The sequence below is a fragment of the Bubalus kerabau genome, chromosome 1 (genome assembly GCF_029407905.1).
Source record: "Bubalus kerabau isolate K-KA32 ecotype Philippines breed swamp buffalo chromosome 1, PCC_UOA_SB_1v2, whole genome shotgun sequence".
Classification (NCBI taxonomy): Eukaryota; Metazoa; Chordata; class Mammalia; order Artiodactyla; family Bovidae; genus Bubalus; species Bubalus kerabau.
In genome coordinates, this window is record NC_073624.1 from 79,749,706 (window position 1) to 79,771,571 (window position 21,866).

The 21,866-nt window shown below is 39.1% G+C and overlaps 1 protein-coding gene and 1 pseudogene across 1 annotated transcript in view; both read right to left on the reverse strand.

The window, feature by feature from the left end:
• The window catches only part of PTPRR (protein tyrosine phosphatase receptor type R), a 277,193-nt gene that overhangs the window by 190,015 nt on the left and 65,312 nt on the right, over nucleotides 1–21,866 (reverse strand). The gene's annotated exons all lie outside the window — the stretch shown is intronic.
• On the reverse strand, nucleotides 13,344–13,461 carry LOC129642402 (uncharacterized; annotated as a pseudogene).

The window sequence follows — 21,866 nt, forward strand, 5'->3', positions numbered from 1 at the left end:
CATGGATGTGAGAGTTGGACTATAAAGAAAGCTGAGCACTGAAGAATTGATGCTTTTGAACTGTGGTGTTGTAGAAGACTCCTGAGAGTCCCTTGGACTTCAAGGAGATCCAACCAGTCCATCCTAAAGGAGATCAGTCGTGGGTGTTCATTTGTAGGACTGATTTTGAAGCTGAAACTCCAATCCTTTGGCCACCTGATGCGAAGAGCTGACTCACTGGAAAAGACCCTGATGCTGGGAAAGATTGAGGGCAGGAGGAGAAGGGGACGACAGAGGATGAGATGGCTGGATGGCATCACCGACTCAATAGACATGGGTTTGGGTAAGCTCCAGGAGTTGGTGATGGACAGGGAGGCCTAGTGTGCTGCAGTTCATGGGGTCGCAAAGAGTCAGACATGACTGAGCGACTGATCTGAACTGAAGTACTTTCTGACACTTACTGTTTGCAAAGTACTTCATAACAATTTTTATAACCTAGAAGAAAGTAGCTAGCTTTCTGCATTTATTCACTTTGATCTCCTCTAAGTCTGTCAACAAATGCACAGCGGCACCAAAAGCAATATTAATCTTGTTATAAATTTTCACAAAACGAGCCAGTTAAGGATAACTATGGATTGTGCACTGTGACTAAATCCTTTATTTTTCATATTTTTTGGGAACTTGAAATTTAGCTCTTCTAACTCCTGATATTTACTCATTTGAAAGAAACATTTTTGGAGCCCTTCTGTATTCCAGCACCAGGGCTGGGGACCCTGAGGACACAAAGTCTAATGAGATATGTGTTCCCCATATCTTCAAGGATCTTGTAGTCCAAACCAAAGACTATCGCACATGGAGACAGATGGAGACAAGTGTCAGGAGCTATAGAAACACAGAACATCAGCTCCCCTCAGGCATGTAAGTTCCATGCAGGCAGGGACTTGTCTATTCTGTATATAGTGTCTAGAACTGGTACATTATAGTCACTCAAAAACTTGACAACGGAGTGAATGAATGAATTAATCTAAATCAGATTATGCAGTCAAGTAAGGTTACTTAGAAGGAAGATTGAGAAGGAGTCTTCTTGAGAAAGAATGATAGGCAAGAACATTCTAACTTCCCCTGCTCTTACTTTGCTCTGAGTCATGCAGGGCTGGGGGAAACCCTCAGGCTATTACAAACCACTGTGTGTGGTGACGTAAGCATCTATGAGAACAACTTGGGTATGTACACATTTATTTACATTCTCTTTAAATCTGAATTCGGTGTATATTGATGGTTGAGTCTAAGCTTTTCTCCCTCACATATTGCATTTAAAAGACAATTGCAATATTATATGGCATAAGAAAATGTGTCTTGAAAAACTATGAAAAGTTGTCATCAAGTCTCCCCTTTCTGAACGGCACTTTTGGACGGAGAAGTGTGTTTTGAGTAAGGACACAGATGAGGACCTTGACCTCTCACTCATAAACCAATCTTCTAAGGTGCCCTGCCCTCTGTGGTCACCCTTATCAGTCAATTGGTGTTGCCTGAGAGTTTCATGAGTTGATGGTGATCAGGCCTATCCATGATTTCTTTTCTTTAATTAAAAAAAAATTGTATAAAATTGGTGTAAGCTTTATTTTATTTTTTCCAGCTGCATCATATGCATGCAGGAATTTTGCTTCTGGATCAGGGATCAAACCTATGTCACCTGCCGTGGAAGTGGCAAGTCTTACCCACTGGACTGCCAGAGAAGTCTCACCCATGACTTCTTAAGAACTAAAAATGATTTTCTATATTATCATAAAACTTATAATGTGCTTCTGGAGAACAAAGTTGTGTTACAATTAGCAGATATTTTACTCCTCCTATTTAAGCAAATAAAATTGAGGCTCAGATTGATGAATTGATTTGCTGAAGATCACAAAGTTAGACAGTGGAGGGGCTGCACCTTGGTCTCAGAATTTGGGTTCGGGTCTAGTGCCCTGGAGAAGGAAATGGCAACCCCCTCCAGTATTCTTGCCTGGAGAATCCCATGGAGGAAGGAGCCTGGTAGGCTACAGTCCACAGGATAGCAAAGAATCGGACATGACTGAGCGACTTCACTTTCACTAGTGCTCACTGTCCCACTCTGTGTTCCCTCCAAGGGAACAGCAAGACTGGAGGTACCAGTGGAGCCACCAAAGACATAAAATGAAAGAAAGAGGAGCCTGAGGTCCTGAGGTTAAAAGATCTATGCAGTAGGGTATTCTGGCCATCATAGCAACTGGATGTAATCGTGGATGATGTATTAGTTAAAATAGGATAGGTGATGATTCAGTAACAAAGGGCTCCACATGTTCAGGAAGTTTTATTGATAAAGAATTATTCTCACTCATGCACTTCATGTACAAAAGATGCACCCCATGTACAAAGGATGCTCATTATAATATTTCAGAGACGCAGGCTGAAGGAGGCTTCATGTGACATGCTTCCATAATCTCAGAAGCAAGAAAAAGAGCACAGTTTACAGTACAAAGGCTCTAAAGCTTCTGCTTTAGAGCAGAAGTGGATTATATTGCCTAAAGCAAGTCACATGACCAAGTGTGCCACCAATACTCTCCCAGGGAAGAGCAAGGACTCTCCTGAAGGGTAGTACAGTCTACTACAGCTGCTCGAGCAGCGTCTGTTATCTTTTAAAACTGTAACATCTATGGATAGCAACTTTGCCAAACCGGCACCTCTGAATCTGAAAGGCAGTCACTGATCCTTCACCTGACCAGGCTGTCAACATTCTGTGCTTCTGCCAGAGGTCATCTTTGTGCTAGGATATGATCACTTTGCCAGAGAGAAAAAGCTGTCATCAGGGGTTCTAAGGTCTCTTTTGTATCCAAATGCGCTGTCTGGAATGGCGAATCAAAGTAACTATGAAACATTTTACACATAGCCAGCCACTAGGCTAAGCTCTGTGAAAGATATTCAGTACCTAGCACAGTGTCTAATATATACAGTGTTGATAATGGCTAATCCACACCTAGCCTCTTTTTAGACTTTACCTGTTTTAGCTTTTTTAAGTTCTCACAACTCTAAGAAAAAGTTACTGTTATTATCCCCACTTTACAGATGAGGAAAAGGTGACTGGCACAGAGAGGTTAAATAACTTTAACCTCGAGTTCCTCTAATGAATAGTGATTCGAATCAAGAAAGCCCACACTTTTAATCCCACCGTGTAAAGCTGAAAATGATAAATGTTGAATATATTAATTAATTCTTCATTTTAAATTTGTGAATTGGGGGATAGGAGTAGGTTTAAAAGTGTTTTGTTGGCAATTCACCAGAAGGCACTATCTCATTTTTTTGGACCCAGCAGACTTAATGGGCTAATAATCACCAATCAATAGCCTAGGTAAAGTCTCAATTGAGCTCTTTCAGATATTATTTTGGCATTCTCTGTTACAAGGAGCCAGACTGCAGAGAAAAGTGAAAGGAGGTTCTTTGAGCCCACCCATGGAGAAGATGGAATCAGAGGAAATGAGGGTTTCCCAACCCTCCCTTCAGCTGTGGAATGCTCTGGCTTCACTCTGGGTGAAGAATTCTGTTGTTACAAATGCTACAAAATAGAGCAACCCACACAAGTGGTACCATTTTCGTTTTGGCTGGTGTTCTGCAAAGCTGGCTCTCGGAGGACAGATGGCAAGCTGTCACTTCAGGCCTGCTTTTGGCTCACCTGCATGTAGCCACATGAAGCTTTCTGTTTCTTAAGAAAGCATTTCTTTTCTCAGGTCATATTTATAGTCCCTGACACCTCATTGCTCCTCCTAGATCTCTTAAAGTCTTAACGATCAGGAAGTCTTCCAACATGGATCTTCCCACTTAAATCCCAACGTTTCTTCTAGTAGCACCCTAATTCCATTCAAACCTGACTCTGCCTGCTCTTGCTCACCAACATGTTTAGTTTTAATGCTCACATTCTGAAACAAAATCTTTCTTGCCCAAATTTAGCGTCTCCTCCAAGACCTAAATAGATACAGGCAGATCTCAGAGATATTCTGGGTTTGGTTTGAGGCTACCACGATAAAATAAGCATTGAAATGCAGTGAGTCCCATGGATTTTTTGGTTTCCCAGTGCATATAAAAGTTGTATTTATGTTATACTGTAGCCTATTAAGTGTGCAATAGCATTATGTTTTAAAAAACAATATGCCTACCTCAATGAATAAAATACTTTATTGCTAATAAATGCTAACCATCATCGGAGAAGGCAATGGCACCCCACTCCAGTACTCTTGCCTGGAAAATCCCATGGACGGAGGAGCCTGGTAGGCTATAGTTCATGGGGTCGCTAAGAGTCGGACACGACTGAGAGACTTCACTTTCACTTTTCACTTTCATGCATTGGAGAAGGAAATGGCAACCCACTCCAGTGTTCTTGCCTGGAGAATCCCAGGGACGGGGGAGCCTGGTGGGCTGCCGTCTATGGGGTCGCAGAGTCGGACATGACTGCCGCGACTTAGCAGCAGCAGCAGCAGCAGCAGCCAACCATCATCTGAACCTTCAACAAGTCACAATCATTTTGCTGGTGGAGGGTTTGAAGTATTGTGAAAATTACCAAAATGTGACACAGAGACACAAAATGAACCAACGCTGTTGGAAAACTGGCACTGATGGACTTGCTTAATGCTGGGTTGCAACAAACTTTCAATTTGTAAAAAAAAAAAAACCTGAGTATCTGCAAAGTGTAATAAAACAAAATGTAATAGGCATGCCAGTATAACCTTATGTTACCAAATTTTCTATTCTCAATGCCTGGAATAGAATAAGAGGGCAGAATGTCTTGCTCACTACAGCAACACTGTTTATTTAAGTCATGGCAATGCAACTGTCCCATATGCTGGAAGCTTTATGATTCATTGGTAAATGAATTCATAAGCTTTTGCATTTCTGTAGATCAGGGGTTGGAAATTCAAATGCCAACAGTGAGCAGACAAGTAAAAACAATGAATAAAGTGAGCAGGGCTGGAGAGTAGTAGTCAGAAACAGAGTTGAGGTTCTAGCTACAGGGCCAGCAGCTTGGAGCTCTGGCCAATTGTTGCTGTGTGCAAAAGCAGACTCCATGCTGCCAGAGACGATTTTTCTAGAGATGTTTAAAACTCAGATTTTTAAAACTGTGAAAATCTCTGATTTTTATTTTTAAATTTTTTTTCTATTTTTTTCTTGTTGTTAAAGTTTTAATTTTACATTATAGCCAATTAACAGTGTAGTGATAGTTTCAGGTGAAGAGCAGAGTGACCTAGCCATACAAATACATGTATCCATTCTCCCCCAAACTTCCCACCCATCCAGTCTGCCACATGACATTGAGCCAAGTTCCCTGTGCTATACAGTAGGACCTTGTTGGTTATCCATTTTAATATAGCAGTGTGTACATGTCCATCCCAAACTCTTTAACTATCCCCACTCTGATGGTAACCATAAGTTCATTCTCTAAGTCTGTGAGTCTGGAAAGCCTCTGATTTTTCAGTGTCACCTGAAGCTGAAAAATATTATGGGGAAAGGACTTTATAGGCAGAGAGAATTTGAGAGAATGTGGTATGTCTGAAATTAAAGCAATTTCATGTACCAGGGAGTAGTGCATGCTAGGCAATAATGGAAAGTGGGCTGGAAAGTCATGTGGATTTTATTCTTCAGATGATGAGAGTATATGGAAGGATGTTAGTGGTTATATGGTACAGATTCACCTTTATATTTGAGTGGTTAAGAGGATGAGTTGAGGAGAAAACTGGGGTTGGAGCAGAAGTCAGGAGGATGCCACACCATTTCTGGGGAACATGTCGAGGATCTAACATACACAGGGATGCAGAGGACATATGGACTTAAGAATTCGTAGGAAGAGAAGCAGCAGGAAGTGGTGATGAGGTCAGAGTGGTAACGAGGGAGAAGCAAGGACACAGGCTGCCAGTCAAGTTTCTAGGTTGGAAAAATGAGTGGGGAGTGACTCCTGTCATTCCCTGAGGCTGGAAATATGGGGACAAGATTAAGCATGGTGGATTCATGGTGTGGGGAAGTGGAGGTAACAAGTTCAGGTTTTTACAAGTTCTGTATGATATGCTGTGAGGTATTCAGGTGGGCTGGAGACAATTTCTGGGGAGACATCACTGTAAAGACTGCCTGAAGTCCTGGGAGTGGAGGGTGAGACAGGAAATACCTTGGGATCAGAAGCTGGAGCACAAAAGCCTTTAAGGTGGGGAGTTGAGGATGATGTCTTAGGGGTTTAAGGAAGACAATCAATGAAGACAATACTCTTACTCCCATCACATGTACCCTTGAAGATTTGGATCCTACAACCAAAAAGCCTCAGTAGGCAGGAGAAATCAATGCTTCCCTGCCCCTACACATGGCAGTGGTTTGGATATCTAAGCTGACAAGTGGTGAGCTCACTTTGCATGTAGCAATCCAATGGAAAACCCCTGATGGAACAAATGTGACATCTAGAATGTTTCCTGAAAAGGCCCCAGACAGGACAGACTCAATACATGGAAGAAGGTTTCCTGGGACTGCTCAATCCCTCCCATGCATTTCTTCTTCAAACAGTCACTGCAGCTACAAATGTTATCACACTGGGAAAAGGATGTACAATGATTTTGGCTTTGACTCCAAAGCTTTCTAGAGACTTTCTAGAGACTCAGGCAGTTATTGACTTTTGAGTCTGCATTCAGAACTTGTGGGCACATTGTGGGGAACAGAAACCTTGTCTTCTGCCACAGATGTCAGCGTCATGGAGCATGGGCTAAAGTTAACTGCAAATTATCACCTGACACTGGGGCACCAGACGTACCTGTGCTATTACTGTGGGGCTCCAGTAGCTCCATAGCACCTTGGCGGCCTTTAGAATATGGTAACTATTTTTGAAATGTATTTCTAAAAAAAAATATATTTACATTTACTGATATTATCTTTTGTAATTTTTTAAAATCTATTTTATTTAAAAAAATGTTTTAATGTTTTGTAGGGCTGCAAGCTTTGCCCCATTTTTATCGTGACAAGCTTATATATGTATGTAGCAAAGCCCCACTGGATGACGATGTTCTGAACCATCTCTCTCTGCATATCCTCAAATCTCTAGGGCCACCTAACTGAAAGTTTTGATACATGAAGATCTTTGTTCAGTCTTTTCAACTGACAAAATCACATGGGTAGTGTAAAGTGCAGAATTAGCTCATTTTCTCAAATTAGTTTGATGTTGGCACCTAGTAGAGACCTAACTATTTGAGTGATTCAAACCACAAGAACTCAAGTGATGGGAATGTAAGACTGATCAGGGCAGGGTTTTCCTTTCTTTCATTCATTGCTGCTCCTTCAATGGTTGGAATCATGCCTAGGGCCCAGCAGGTCTTTGATGTACAGTTGTTAACTAATAGAATGAATTTACTCCCAGGTAATCCTTAAAAGTAAACCATAGGAAAAGAACATTTTTAAAGGAGGAAAATTACATTTGTCATTCTGCATACAAGGTATCTATCCTGATTACTTGCTTCCTAGCTAGAAAATATTTCTTTAGCATCTCTTACTGGAAGTAATTGATGCTAAAAGTTAATTTTCAGTCAAACGTATGTCAATAGTTGGTTGCAGGGATGACTTGGAGAAAACAGCATTGGCTTGTAGTCAAAGACAAGGCTGTCCCTGAACTGTGCACCATCCTGGAGAAGCTGGCCACAGACCCTTGGCTGAAGTAGCCTATGAATCTTGCTAACTACTCCTGGGTAAACAAGCCAGAAACTGGGAGCTCTGCCCACTGTGAATCTGGAGACAGAGAGGAGGAGCCTGAGTGAAGACATGTGGGGCCTCTTTCCCCTACTTTTCTCCACTCACTTAGGAAATCCTATTGCTTTCAGGCCTCTTTCATTCAGAAAAGTAAATTTTCCAAGAATTAGATCCAATTCACCTTCTAAAAGCTCATATATAAGTTTGATCAACGCTAGAACAAAAGCTAGTGATACTGTTACCACACCAAACTGGAGTCTGCTTGCCTGTGTGCAGTAAAGCCAATCTACCGACACTGGGTTATGGTGAAGAAAAGTACAGCATTTATTGCAGCACACCAAGCAAGGAGTCCAGGTAACTAGTGCTTAACAGGCCCAAATTCTTCGCATGGTGCCCTGTAATAAACACTGCACTTCCCTTCACCACAACCTGATGTCAGTAGATTGACTTGGAACTATTTTTTTCACTACCTTTAAAAAACATTTTGGCGTTCATTTAATTTTGTACTACTAAAGGACTTTCAATCTGTGAACTTCTGAAAGTCTTAAAAGTTTAAAAATTCTCTTTCTACTCTTGTATGTGTGTTAGTCACTCAGTCGTGTTTGACTCTTTGCAACCCAACGGACTATAGCCCATCAGGTTCCTCTGTCTATGGAATTCTCCAGACAAGAATAATGGAGTGGGTTGCTATTCCCTTCTTCAGGAGATCTTCCTGAGCCAGGGATTGAACCCAGGTCTCCTGCATTGCAGGCAGATTATGAGTGACCAGAGAAGCCCCCTCTTGTATATGAATATGCATGTATTTTTGTTTCCTCTGACTTGGTACAAACTCATCTCGTATGTGGAATTTGTGGAACTGGTTAGCCAAATGACCAGAGTATTTAATTTATTTCCTTCAGCATTTTCCAAAGTAAAGCAACTTTGTTAGTAAAAAAAAAAAAAAAAAAAAAAAAGAAAGAAAAGAAAAAGGTAAGAAGAGATAAAAAGAGATGTAGCTCTAAATGTAGGTCAGTCAGAAATCCAAGACACTGTATTTTGCCCAAGCATTTATACCTGGTTCCAGTTCTGGCTTTCTCAAGTGAAAATCCCCCCACTTGGATATGTCTTTCAATCAGTAAGACAAAAGATGCTGGGCTGTGTAATCTCTGAGTGTTCTATTTTTTATCTTTTACATTGCTGAAGTCATTGGCTGCCTTCATGATCAGTTACTTTAGATGCCTTTAAGCACTGATCAGTTACTTTATTTGCCTTAATTTGATGGAATATTATGATTTCTCCATTATAAGTTCAATTTATATATTTCTTTTGCTGACTATTACAAAGAAAGCTATTGACTTGGAAATGCCCCTTCTTCACTATGTTCCTAGAGTCTGGGCCTCATTTTCTCAAAATTCCTTTAAAAAAGAAACAAAAAATTTCAAGATACCAACAAAACATCTTAAAAATATCGAGAATAAGTAATCCATGGAAGGTGGTAGCTTCAGAGGTTCATCCACATGACTGCTAATCCTACATTATGATTGATGTGTTATTGTAAATGAGGTTGCATATTGACTACCTAATGTAGATTTGGTCTCAAATCAATCTAATTTGTTTAAGTAGAGCTACTAACTATTTAGCACAAGTTTTATCTACTCTAAAGGTCAATAAAACATAAAACCTGTTGATGTCATTCTTTCTTAATGCATTTTGGCAAAGGATAAAGCTTGTGGATGCTGTCTGCATAAAAGTGATTTATGTCACACATTATTGGTTGAGATTATCTGGGAGTGAAAGAGAAGAATTCTGGGCTATTTGAGATCCTAGATTATTTGGTTGGCCAGAAAGGCAACCACTTAAAGACAGAATGTAGGAGTAACAGGCAACCATAAACCAAAAATGATATCCCAAGAATATAGTGGAAAATGACTGTAAACTGGTAGCAAAGGCAAGTAAAGTGACAACATGCAAACAGAAATACATAAAGGAATACAAAGGGAGAAATAGGCAGCCAGAAATAGATCAAAACCAGGCACATTAGCACAGGAATAAGGTGAAGATACACATACAAAGGTCTGGGCCAAATCTGGTTTGACTGGTAGGGATTGTTCTAGCTCTCTGCACTGAGACTGCTGATTACTCACCCAATATCCAGACTCTCCATTTGCCTTAACTAATAGGATCCTTCACATTTTAGCTGAACATGTAGCCACCTGTCTACAGATTACATTTCCCAGCCTCTTTTGCAGCTTTGCTATGTGACTCAACTCTAGCTAATTAGAAGTCAGTAGGAGAGTCTGCACCTTTCTGCATACCTTTGAACAGAAGCTGTCTGTCCTCTGCTTCATTCCCTGCTTATGGACCAGAATGTGGATACTGTGATGCTGAAGATGCTATGACACTGTGATGTGAATGTATAGAATTATCTCCTAAAGTAGGGTGGGATGGCAAGAAAGACACAATGTGGGTCTCAGATAAGCTCATTTGTTGTTGTTGTTCAGTTGCTAAGTCGTGTCCAACTCTTTGGGACCCCATGGACTGCAGGATGCCAGGCTTCCTTGTCCTTCACCATCTCCCAGAGTTTGCTCAAACTCACATCCCTTGAGTTGAAGATGCCATCCAACCATCTCATCCTCTGTCTTCCCCTTCTCCTCTTGTCCTCAATCTTTCGCAGCATCAGGGTCTTTTCTAATGCACTGGATCTTCACATTAGGGGGCCAAGTATTGGAGCTTCAACTTCAGCATCAGTCCTTCCAATGAATATTCGGGGTTGATTTCCTTTAGGATTGACTGGTTTGATCTCCTTGCAGTCCAAGGGACTCTCAAGAGTCTTCTCCAGCCCCACAGTTCAAAAGCATCAATTTTTCAGATGAGCTCATAGATCAGAACTTTTCTGCCCACTTGATATACCTATCAGGCTAGATTTCTACAGGAAAGAAAAGTAAAACCACTGAACTGATATCCTAATTCACTCAAACTTTTTTTACTCCTCTTTATTCTGTGTGTGTGAACATATATGCCTAAAAGACATTTAATACATCATTGATCATTGAACATGATTACCACAAGTCAAATGGCTTAAATTGCTAAAGATTAAGGGGAAAAACCTTAGGAATATGTAATTGCAACACATGCTTCATCTCTGAAGCTATACAGGCTATTTTTAAACTATTGTACTCTAGTGTAATTGTGTAGATATTGATTTGGGGTATCTAAGTCAGGGGGATAAAACATTCCATGAGATATCATTTTATAGTCTGCAAACTCCTTTCTTTTAATGATATTAGAGTACCATAGACAGTGAGTAAAAGAAGTGATTACTGAATTATCAACCTTGTGATAGGTAGAAAGAACCTGGTTATGATATGGTTCTGAGGTTACCCACTTGATGACTGATTGATTGTGCTCATATGTGAGCAAGGTATAGAGTTTGGCTTCCCTCCACTGGGACACTGGTTGGTACTCTTATTGGTACTTAAAATATCTTTCCTAGAAGCAGATATAAACCACTACCAGTTCAAAACCAACGTGCCTATGCCATCCTGCAATACTAATGCCCTCTTATTGGCTTGTCTGTTGTCCCATAAAAAGTGATCAAGTCTTTGGATTCTGAAATGTGAATTAAGTAACTACAGTCACTGGATTCTGATTTTCTGTTTGTTCCTGAATGCCACTGAATTCATGTAATACTATTGCCATAACAAATTACTGAAATTTCATGCCTGAAATAATATAAATTTATCGTATAGTTTTGTAGGTCAGAGATCTGACATGGGTTTCACTGGGCTAAAATGTGTCTACCAGACCACATTCTTTTCTGCAGGTGCTAGGGCTGGGGTGAATTCATTTCTTTTGCCTTTTCCCATTTCTAGAGGATGTCATGTTCCTTGTCTTGTGGTTTCCTCCTTTCATTTTCAAGGGTGCCATTGGCACACTGAGTCCTCCTCACACTGTAACACTCTCACACTGCTTCTCCTCCACTTTTAAGGACCCTTGTGATTTCATTGGCCAGGATAGTCTCCTCATCTTGGGGTCAGTTTATTAGCAAACTTGATTCCATCTGCAACTTTATTTCCCCTTTGCCATGTAAAGTAACACATACACAGGTTCCAGGAATTAGGACATGGACCTTTTTGAGGTATTATTCTGTCTACCATAAGCATTTCTGAGTTAAATGGATTAATTTCTGAATCTTTGACTATAGCCAGCTGCTTCATCCACTAGAGTCTTTCCAACACAGGATAGAGATTTACATGATTCTGAACAATTGGTGTGACAGCACACAGGACAGTGAAACATGGGTCATCATGGAAAACTGTGGGGAGAACCCACTGCAAATTCCTCCCCTTTTAAGAATGTTTGAGGCCTTGTGGGGGAGGCAGGCATTGTCCTTGTGTCTCCATTTGAATAATCGTCAACACATATCTTCCCTGGTGGCTCAGATGGTAAAGAATCTGCCTGCAATGTAGAGAACAGGTTTGATCCCTGGTTGGGAAGATCCCCTGGAGAAAGGAATGGCTACTCCAGTATCCTTGCCTGAAGAATTCCAAACTGATGGACTACGGTCCATGGGGGTCCCAAAGACTTGGATATGACCAAGTGACTAACTGACTAACACATTCACTTTTCACTTCTGCTACATAGCAGGAGATTAAGGTTAATCGAATTCCAGCATAATTCCTCCACCAGAATTATCAAAACAGGGGTTAGATTTAACAGAGATACCACGAAGTCACTATGCATACAAATATACTATGATCAATGGTCAGATTATCTTCTTATCTCGAATTTTGACAATTGGCTTTACCTCAGAGATAAGAGACCCTTACAATCAACTTCTTTTGTACTCTCAGTAACTAAGCCTTCTTTGGTTGGTTTTAGAGAAATCCCTGTACTGAACCTTTTCTCTGCCACAGAAGAGCCATTCAGTGGAAATTCTATCTCAGCTCAATTGGACTCAGACTGCAATGTACCAACAAAATATCATAATGCATAAACAGCTACAGCCACCCTTCACCTTCACTGCACTTAAGATGCAGTGCCTCAATATGCTGGATGACAAGAAGATCTAATCTTAAACTTATTAAATATGATACAGGTAATTCAATTTCCTGTAGAGGTATCACATAATTTTCCATATTTCTTAGAAGAAAGAAAGTGAAGTCGCTCAGTCATGTCCGACTCTTTGCTACCCCATGGACTGTAGCCCACCAGGCTCCTCTGTCCATGGGATTTTCCAGGAGTGGGTTGCCATTTCCTTCTCCAGGGGATCATCCCAACCCAGGGATCCAACCCAGGTCTCCCTCATTGCAGGCAGATGCTTTAACCTCTGAGCCACCAGGGAAGCCCAAAGTGAAGTTGCTCAATTGTGTCCGTCTCTTTGAGACCCCATGGACTGTAGCCTACCAGACTTCTCCGTCCATGGGATTTTCCAGGCAAGAGTACCAGAGTGGATTGCCATTTCCTTCTCCAGGTGATCTTCCCAACCCAGGGATCGAACCTAGGTCTCCCACATTGCAGGCAGATGTTTTACCCTCTGAGCTACCTCAAAAATGGCAGAAGATAGTGGAACACTATCCATGGACTGTAGCCTACCAGGATCCTCTGTCCATGGGATTTTCCAGGCAAGAATACTGGAGTGGGTTGCCATTTTCTTCTCCATAAGCCTACAGCATCCGGTATTCCCAGGTGGTCTCCCATCCAAATACTAACCAGGCCCGACCCTGCTTAGCTTCCAAGATCAGACGAGACCGGGCGCGTTCAGGGTGGTATGCTGCTGCTGCTAAGTTGCTTCAGTCGTGTCCGACTCTGTGCGACCCTACAGACGGTAGCCCACCAGGCTCCTCCGTCCCTGGGATTCTCCAGGCAAGAATACTGAAGTGGGTTGCCATTTCCTTCTTCAATGTATGCATGCATGCTAAGTCACTTCAGTCATGTCTGACTCTGTGTGACCCCATGGACAGCAGCCCACCACGCTTCTCTGACCACGGTATTCTCCAGGCAAGAATACTGCAGTGGGTTGCCATTTTGGCCATAGACTTATCTACATTTGCATCACAAACTGAATATCCCTCATCCCTTGGCTGATTCTCTCAACCATGACTTGGGTGATTTCCCCCAAATTATTAGTATCTCTACAAGGTAACTCTTGCAACATGACTCTGATTCTGAGTACCAGAGTCCATAGGAAAAGCTGAAAACTAGGACATAATTGCATGATGTGATGCTTAAGATTGGGTAAAGTAAGAAAACCTTAGTCATGGAGTTGAAAGCCTATTGAAAATAAGGTAAGGATTGAAAGTGTAAAATAATTCTGATTTTTACACAACACAATAATATCTTAAAATATTCAAATGTAAAATATTCACATTCCAAATGTTTCATGTAAGCTGAATAAAAGACAACTTTCCTCCCAATTTAATAAAAATTTCTGATACCAGATTACTACTTACTCATTTAATTGCTCACAGCATTAGTTTTCACCATAAATTTAAAATCCAATTAACATTTTATTAATGAGAGTATATGCATGGGCACATAGTATTTATAAAACAATTTACTAATACTCTGCGGATAAGCCTTTCTGTTAACATTCCCCTGGTGCTCTATTAGTATTAACATTGCAATTTTCTTTATCAATACTCAAGTCTCCTAGCTTCAAATTTAATTTTACAAGTTTTCAAAAACAAAATACAATGTTAATATTTGCCCTGAAGGAACTTAGAACCAAATTTCCTCTTTAAAAGCACAATAAAGAAATTCCTATGGAAATGAAAATACGTTGTATTTGTAAACAACTGCTACCACTTTTTATGTAAGACTTCTGAATTTTGCTTTTTTATATGAATATATTTTACCTTTTCCCTATAATTTTCTATAAGGAGCACAACAGATTATAATGAACATAACCAGATTTGTAAAATCATTGAATTGCTCAAATATCATTCTTTGGGAAATCTTCATCTAATGAAGACCTTAGTATCTATTTAATCTTGAGTTGTTCCCAGTGTTGGATTAGATGACATGCTTACTGGATTTATTATATGAATATTAATTTCCTGTAGCTATTGTAACAAGGAACCACAAACTTGGTAGCTTAAAACAACAGAAATGTATTCTCACATAGTTTTGGAGTTCAGCATTCTGAAATTAAGGCGTTGGTCTGACTGCACTCCCTCCAAAAGTTCTGTGCAATGATCTATTCTTTGCCTCCTCCAGCTACTGGCAGTTGTATGCATTCCTTGACTTGTAGCCTGATCACTCTTATCTTTGCCTCTGTGGTCACACTGCCTTCTCTTCTCTGTGTCTTCTCTTCTGTCTGGCTCAAACCTACCTCTGTCTTTCTCTTACAAGGACACTTATCATTGGATTTAGGCCTATCAGGGTAGTCCAGGATTATCTCAAGTTGAGATTCTTAATCACATCTGAAAAGACCACTTTTCTAAACTAGCTAGCATTCACAGATTTCAGAGATTTGGTGTAGATATCTTTTGGAGGGCTATTATTTAGCCTTTGATGGCAGATTTTTTAATCTATTTTGCTTGAAATATTCTAAGTCTTCTGCCTTATAATTTTACTGTTCTTTCAGTTTGTTTAAAGAACTAGAACTAATTCTAGAAAAAGTTTTGTATATATACTCTACTTAAATATTTAAAGAAATTTGTTCGATTAAGTTTGGAAAACATATTTTACTTCAGGAGGTAAAAGAAATCACTCACAAAATTAATGAAAAAAGATGAAATACTTGTACTAAAATATGACAATTTTCTGTCTTTGTATAATTGACTGAGGGCAGAGGCTGGCAAAAAAATTAATGTGTTTGAGTTATTAAAAAAAATACTGTCTTTATTGTTGAATTAAGGAATATAAGGAATAAACTAGGCCTTTACGTGTCCTGCAGTCTCACTACTGTTATAGTCTTAACGCTTTTCAGTTATGGTTATCTTACCCCAGAAATGTATATTGCAAGCTAAACAGTCTATTTTCTTGGGCTCCAAAATCATTGTCAATGGTGACTGCAGCCATGACACTTGCTCCTTGGAAGAAAAGCTATAACAAACCTAGACAGCATATTAAAAAGCAGAGACGTTCCTTTACTGACAAAGATCCATATAGTCAAAGCTATGGTTTTTCCAGTAGTCATGTATGGGTATGAGAATTGGACCATAAGGAAAGCTGAACACTGAAGAATTGACGCTTTTGAACTGTGGTGTTGGAGAAGACTCTTGAGAGTCCCTTAGACTGCAAGGAGATCCAACCAGTCCATCCTAAAGGAAATCAGTCCTGAATATTCATTGGAAGGACTGATGCTGAAGCTGAAACTCCAATACTTTGGCCACCTGATGCAAAGAACTGACTCATTGGAAAAGACCCTGATGCTGGGAAAGCCTGAAGGCTGGAGGAAAAGGGGACGACAGAGGATGAGATGGTTGAATGGCATCACTGACTTGATGGACATGAGTTTGAGCGAGCTCCGGGAGTTGGTGATGGACAGCGAAGCTTGGAGTGCTGTAGTCCAGGGGTCGCAAGGAGTCAGACATGACTGAGAAACTGAACTGAATTGAAACAGTCTATAAAAGTTTTTATTGATTTAACACATTTAAAAATATTTAACTTTCTAATGAAACATGGAATGGCTAATGTTTATTGAACGTTAATTGAGTGCTAGGCCTCTCTGGAGGTGAACATGAATGTCTAAAAAGGCAATGTGAATATTATGTGTTCACAAAAGCTCTCAAACATTATCTCCATAATTAAGTGCTCTTCAAGGAACTCCTCAATTGCTCTGTAAAATATATGGAGCAAATCTCAAGGTCTGCTAGATGCTGGTGATAAGTGGATTCGGTTCTAGCAGATCTGTGTGATTCTGCACCAACTCATTGTCTGCTCACTAAAAGTCAGTTGGGTGTGTTTCCAAACCTGTATATGCCAAATGCATTTATTCTTGTTACTGCTGTAATTTAGGAACTCTTATGTAGGATGGTTAAAATGAGCACTGAAACCCAGATAGCTGTTATTTCTATGAAAACTACGCTGAAATCTTTGAAAGATTCAAGACACATATGTTGCTAAAAAGAATCCCTGCTGAATTAGCTTTAGGTTATACAATTGTACTATGATAGGAAAAATTATAGAATTCTAGAAGGATTCTGTACTCACATTATATCTTTAAGGTTCTCACTCCTTTTTATTTGAAGCATAATTGATTTATTATGTTTCAGGTGTACAGCAAAGTGATTCAGTCACAGATAGTTACTAGATAGATAGAGAGATATGATCTTTTTTAGATTGTTTTCCATTATAGGCTATTGCAAGATATTAAATATAATCCCCTGTACTATACAGTAGGTCCTTGTTTATGTATTTTATATATAATAGTAAATACAGTAGTGTGTATCCTTAACCTCAAATTTTCAATTTTTCCTTTTGCTTTCTTTTCCCTTTAGTAACCACAACTTTGTTGTCTGTATCTGTGAGTCTATTTCTGTTTTGTAAAAGAGTTCATTTATATAATTTTTTAATATTACATATGTAAGTGATATCATACAGTATTTGTCTTTCTCTGGCTTACTTTATTTAGTATGATAATCTCTAGGTCCATCCATGTTGCTTCAAATGGCATTATTTCTGTTTTCTCAATGGCTGAGTAATATCCCACTGAATATATGTACCACACCTTCTTTATCCATTCACCTGTTGATGGACATTTAGGTTGCTCCATGTCTTGGCTATTGTAAATAGTGCTGCTATGAGCATAGAAGTACATGTATCCTTCTGAATTAAAGTTTTCTTCTTTTCTGGATATATGCCCAGGAGTGGGGTTGCTGGATCATATGGTAACTTTTTAAAAAAATTGAATCTCAATACTCTTTTGCATAGTAGTTGCACCAATTTACATTGCCACCAACAGTATGAGAGTTTCCTTTTCTCCACACCCACTCCAACATTTCTTATTTGTAGACTTTGTGACAATGGCCATTCTGACCAATGTGAAGGGTGCCTCATTGTTGTTTTGATTTGCATCTTTCTAATTAGTGTTGTTGAGCATCTTTTCATGTGCCTATTGGCTATCCATGTGTCTTTTTTGGAGAAATGGCTATTTAGGTCTTCTGCCCATTTTGGGGGTTATTTGTTTTTCTGATATTAAGCTGTATAAGCTATTTGTATTTTGGAAATTAAGCCCTTGTTGGTCACATTATTTGCAAATATTTTCTCTCATTCTGTAGGTTGTCTTCTCGTTTTGTTTATGGTTTCCTTTGCTGTGCAAAAGCTTTTAACTTTAATTCAGCCCCATTTGTTTATTTTTGCTTTTAGTTACTCTACTCTAGGAGATGGAGCCAAAAAAGTATTGTTGTGATTTATGTCAAAGAGTATTCTGCCTATGTTTTTCTCCAGGAGTTTTATTGTAGTATCCAGTCTTACATTTAGGTAGGTGTTTAATCCATTTTGAGTTTATTTTTGCAAATGGGGTTTTCATTCCATTTTTAAAAACACTAAAATTGGAAATTAGATATAAAATTTGAGCATGGTTTTTATAAGATAACATCGTACCCTAATCAGTATATTCATAATAAAAAATGGTCTAAGGTTATATAGTTGAAACTAAATAAAATAAAATAAGACTAAAAGGTACATCGTTTTTATCATTACCTACTGCAATTGAATTAAATTAGTTAACCAATTATCAGTTTTGATTACATTACATAAGAAGGTTCATACTAGATTTGGACTTGAATTACATGATAATTTTAGTTGATTTAAAAATTTTTCATTCAAATCCTGTGGAAAGAGTAACTAGTAGACAAATATTTACACAAAATAAAAAGTAAATACAGTTTATGTGTACAATATATACCTATGTTTCCTACTAGCTATGGTAGGAAAATACCAGATAAGTATAAATCATGTTCAGAGAAGGCAATGGCACCCCACTCCAGTACTCTTGCCTAGAAAATCCCATGGACGGAGGAGCCTGGTAGGCTGCAGTCCATGGGGTTGCGATGAGTCGGACACGACTGAGTGACTTCACTTTCACTTTTCACTTTAATGCACTGGAAAAGGGAATGGCAACCCACTCCAGTGTTCTTGCCTGGAGAATCCCAGGGACGGGGGGAGCCTGGTGGGCTGCCATCTATGGGGTTTCACAGAGTCGGACACGACTGAAGCAACTTAGCAGCAGCAGCAGCAGCATAAATCATGTTGTACACTTTTAGGGAAGTAGAATTTAGTTGAGGGTAAGACCAAACAATAACATAAAAAAGAACAACAATCAATACATAGAGGACAAAACTCTGAGTTACATTTTTTCAAGCATAATAAAAAGAAGAAAAAAATAGAAGACTTTGTGGGCTACTGGAATAAGACACAGTTTCAAAAAGGAGGTTAGATCTGAATTGGACAGTGAAGAAGGAAGACTGGGGAAGTTAGGGAAGACAGCTGGAGGGAATTGGAAAAGCAAAGGTCAAGAGGTAAAAGTGAGGATATTAGAGACTTCCCTGGTGTTCCAGTGGCTAAGACTCCACACTTCCAATGCAGGGAGTACAGGTTCAATCCCTGGTTGGGGAACTGAGACCCCATGTGCTGCATGGCACGGCCCCCCATAAAAGTGAGGATAGTATATGAAAGAGCAGTAAGGGGCCAGCTGGAATGAGTGCATTTGGTTCATGCTCTCATTAAAGTTCTGAAAATCATGAAAACAGATCATGAAGGCTCATGAAGCTCATTTCCTTCTTCTAGGAAGATTTCACTGGGAAGTGAGAGTTGAAGGACTAGAAAAGTGCAGAGAGAAAGCAACTTGTAGGTGTGCACAGGAAATTTCCCCCCAAACACAAAGCTCACAATAAAAATGAGTGGAAACATTGGAAGCACTTATCTTGGTTAGAAAAACAAGTCAAAGGGGAAAAAAAAGAAAGAAAAAAAACTGAGTCATAGGGATTGCACTGTCCATTGCACTGGACAGAATCTGAATATATAATTTATAATACATCATCTAAAAGAGGAGACTGAAAAGTCAGAATCACAGCAAGACAATTTAGAAAGGATTTGTCTATGGGATTAGAGCAATGACATTTAGCATGATTTTCTGTATCCCTTGAGGATATCTTTAACACATACACCCACACACATAATGCTAATATTTTTCCATTAACCTTAAAAGTTCACTATTTCCTCTAAGGACTACTCCAACCACACCATGAATCTTAGGTCTTCACTGGCTAAAATGCCCAAGAAAAGTATGAAATCCAGTGCTGTGCTTTGTGCCTAGTGAAAGTGAAGTCTCTCAGTTGTGTCCGACTCTTTGTGACCCGTGTAGCCCACCAAGCTCCTCCGTCCATGGGATTCTCCAGGCAAGAATACTGGAGTGGGTTGCCATTTCCTTCTCCTAGGCTTTGTGCCTAGTAGTTCTATAAATGACTACATGAATAGAGCCTAGGGAGCTAAGAGAAAAATGGAAAGTAGAGAAAGAAAAGAAAGCAATTCACTTAATCTTGGCATCTTGCCCTGTGGAGTCAACATCACTGATGAACTGTCTGGTGGCCTATCTTTTCTATGATTTTCTAGAATAAGCTTATGAATCTGCCTCCCTGTTCCTGCCTCACCCAGAGATGAAACACCAATTAACAGGATTTGTCAGTAATGGGCTTAAGATCTAATCCTCCCACAACCATAATGCTTGGAAGCAGAGAATTTCTGAATTTCAAACTCTGCGGCTTCAAGTACCGGATGGACATCTCGAGAGCCTAGAAAGACTCAGCGGAACTGGGAAATTTGGCTGGATTTTCATTTTAAGAAGTATTTGTTCTATTTTTTTTTCCCCAAGAACAGTTTAGAAATAGTCGGAACATGTAATTTGTGTTACTTGATTTGCATAAACATAATGATTTTCAGTGAAGATAATTTGCAGTCAGTTGATTTTTGGAGTACTCCATCCTTTCACTGAGATTCTGAAGAGAAAATTATTTCAAATGAGTGTGATCATAAACTATTATTACCTAGAACTAAAAATGTATATGTGTCATGGGGTCATTAAATGAGTTACAAGAAATGCCCACTCATATTACATATAATGGGGAAAAATGTCTTTAAAATTAACAGAGTTCAGATGTTGACTAGAGCAACCATCAAACAACTCTTAAAAATAAAATATAATGATTTAGTGTGTAGACAGCTGTACTGGCGCTGAGTAATCTCCATTTGCAATAATTACCCGGTTCTGTGATCAAATTTCCTTCTCTCAGTACTTATTCCCTCTGGATATTTATATGCTCATCTGTGTTCATGCAGATTAATGGATATTAAATTGTAATGATCAGATTAGAGACTTGTCTGATAATTTAAGAATGGAAATGTACTTTGAATGTTATTTAGTTACTCTTAGTTTGAATAATTTAAAATAATCATTTACAATTCAGATTATTTACAGCTACATCAAAACACTGGGGCAGAATATGTTGTAGATGCTTAGAATTATGATTTGAATCTGAGAAAATAATTTTCAAATAAATCTCTGTGTAGTGTCCATTCAATCAAATATAATTAACATTAAATAACCCTCATTGGGAATTCTTAATTAGGTATTTCACAAATATTTACTGAATAAAGATAACTTCTGACTATTTCATCTTGGTATAAGTTAAATAAAATTTTGTGACCTAGTCCACAACTGTGATCACCATCCATAATTTTGTGCTTATATGAAAATATGCCTCTAATTCTAAACAACTAACTCATCAGTGAATTTTGGGGACATAACATACTTAACCTGAAGAAAAGAATACACAGATATTATTTAATAGCTACTTAATTATTTAGATACATGTTTTTGGAATACATGTATTAGTTATGACCTAAAATTTCCAAAGGTAGAAATTCAAACAGTAGTTATAAGAAGGAAATTTTCGATCAAAGTAAGAAAGAATTTCCTAACAGGCAGAGCTGACCAGAGTTAAACCCACTGCTTTGGATAGGAGTGGCTCCCCATTGAAGTAGATTCTTAAGAACAGGCCAGATAGCCTCTTAGCAATGACAGTATAGAGAGAAACTCTGTCTGGAAAGAGCATTTAGACTTAGTTGCTTAGGCTTTGCCATTTTGCAGTTGCCAAAATAAGCCTTTGGGATTGTCTGTGGATTTTATTCAACTCAACTACCAGTTATTTTCATTAATATAGCATTGACACTTATTTGTC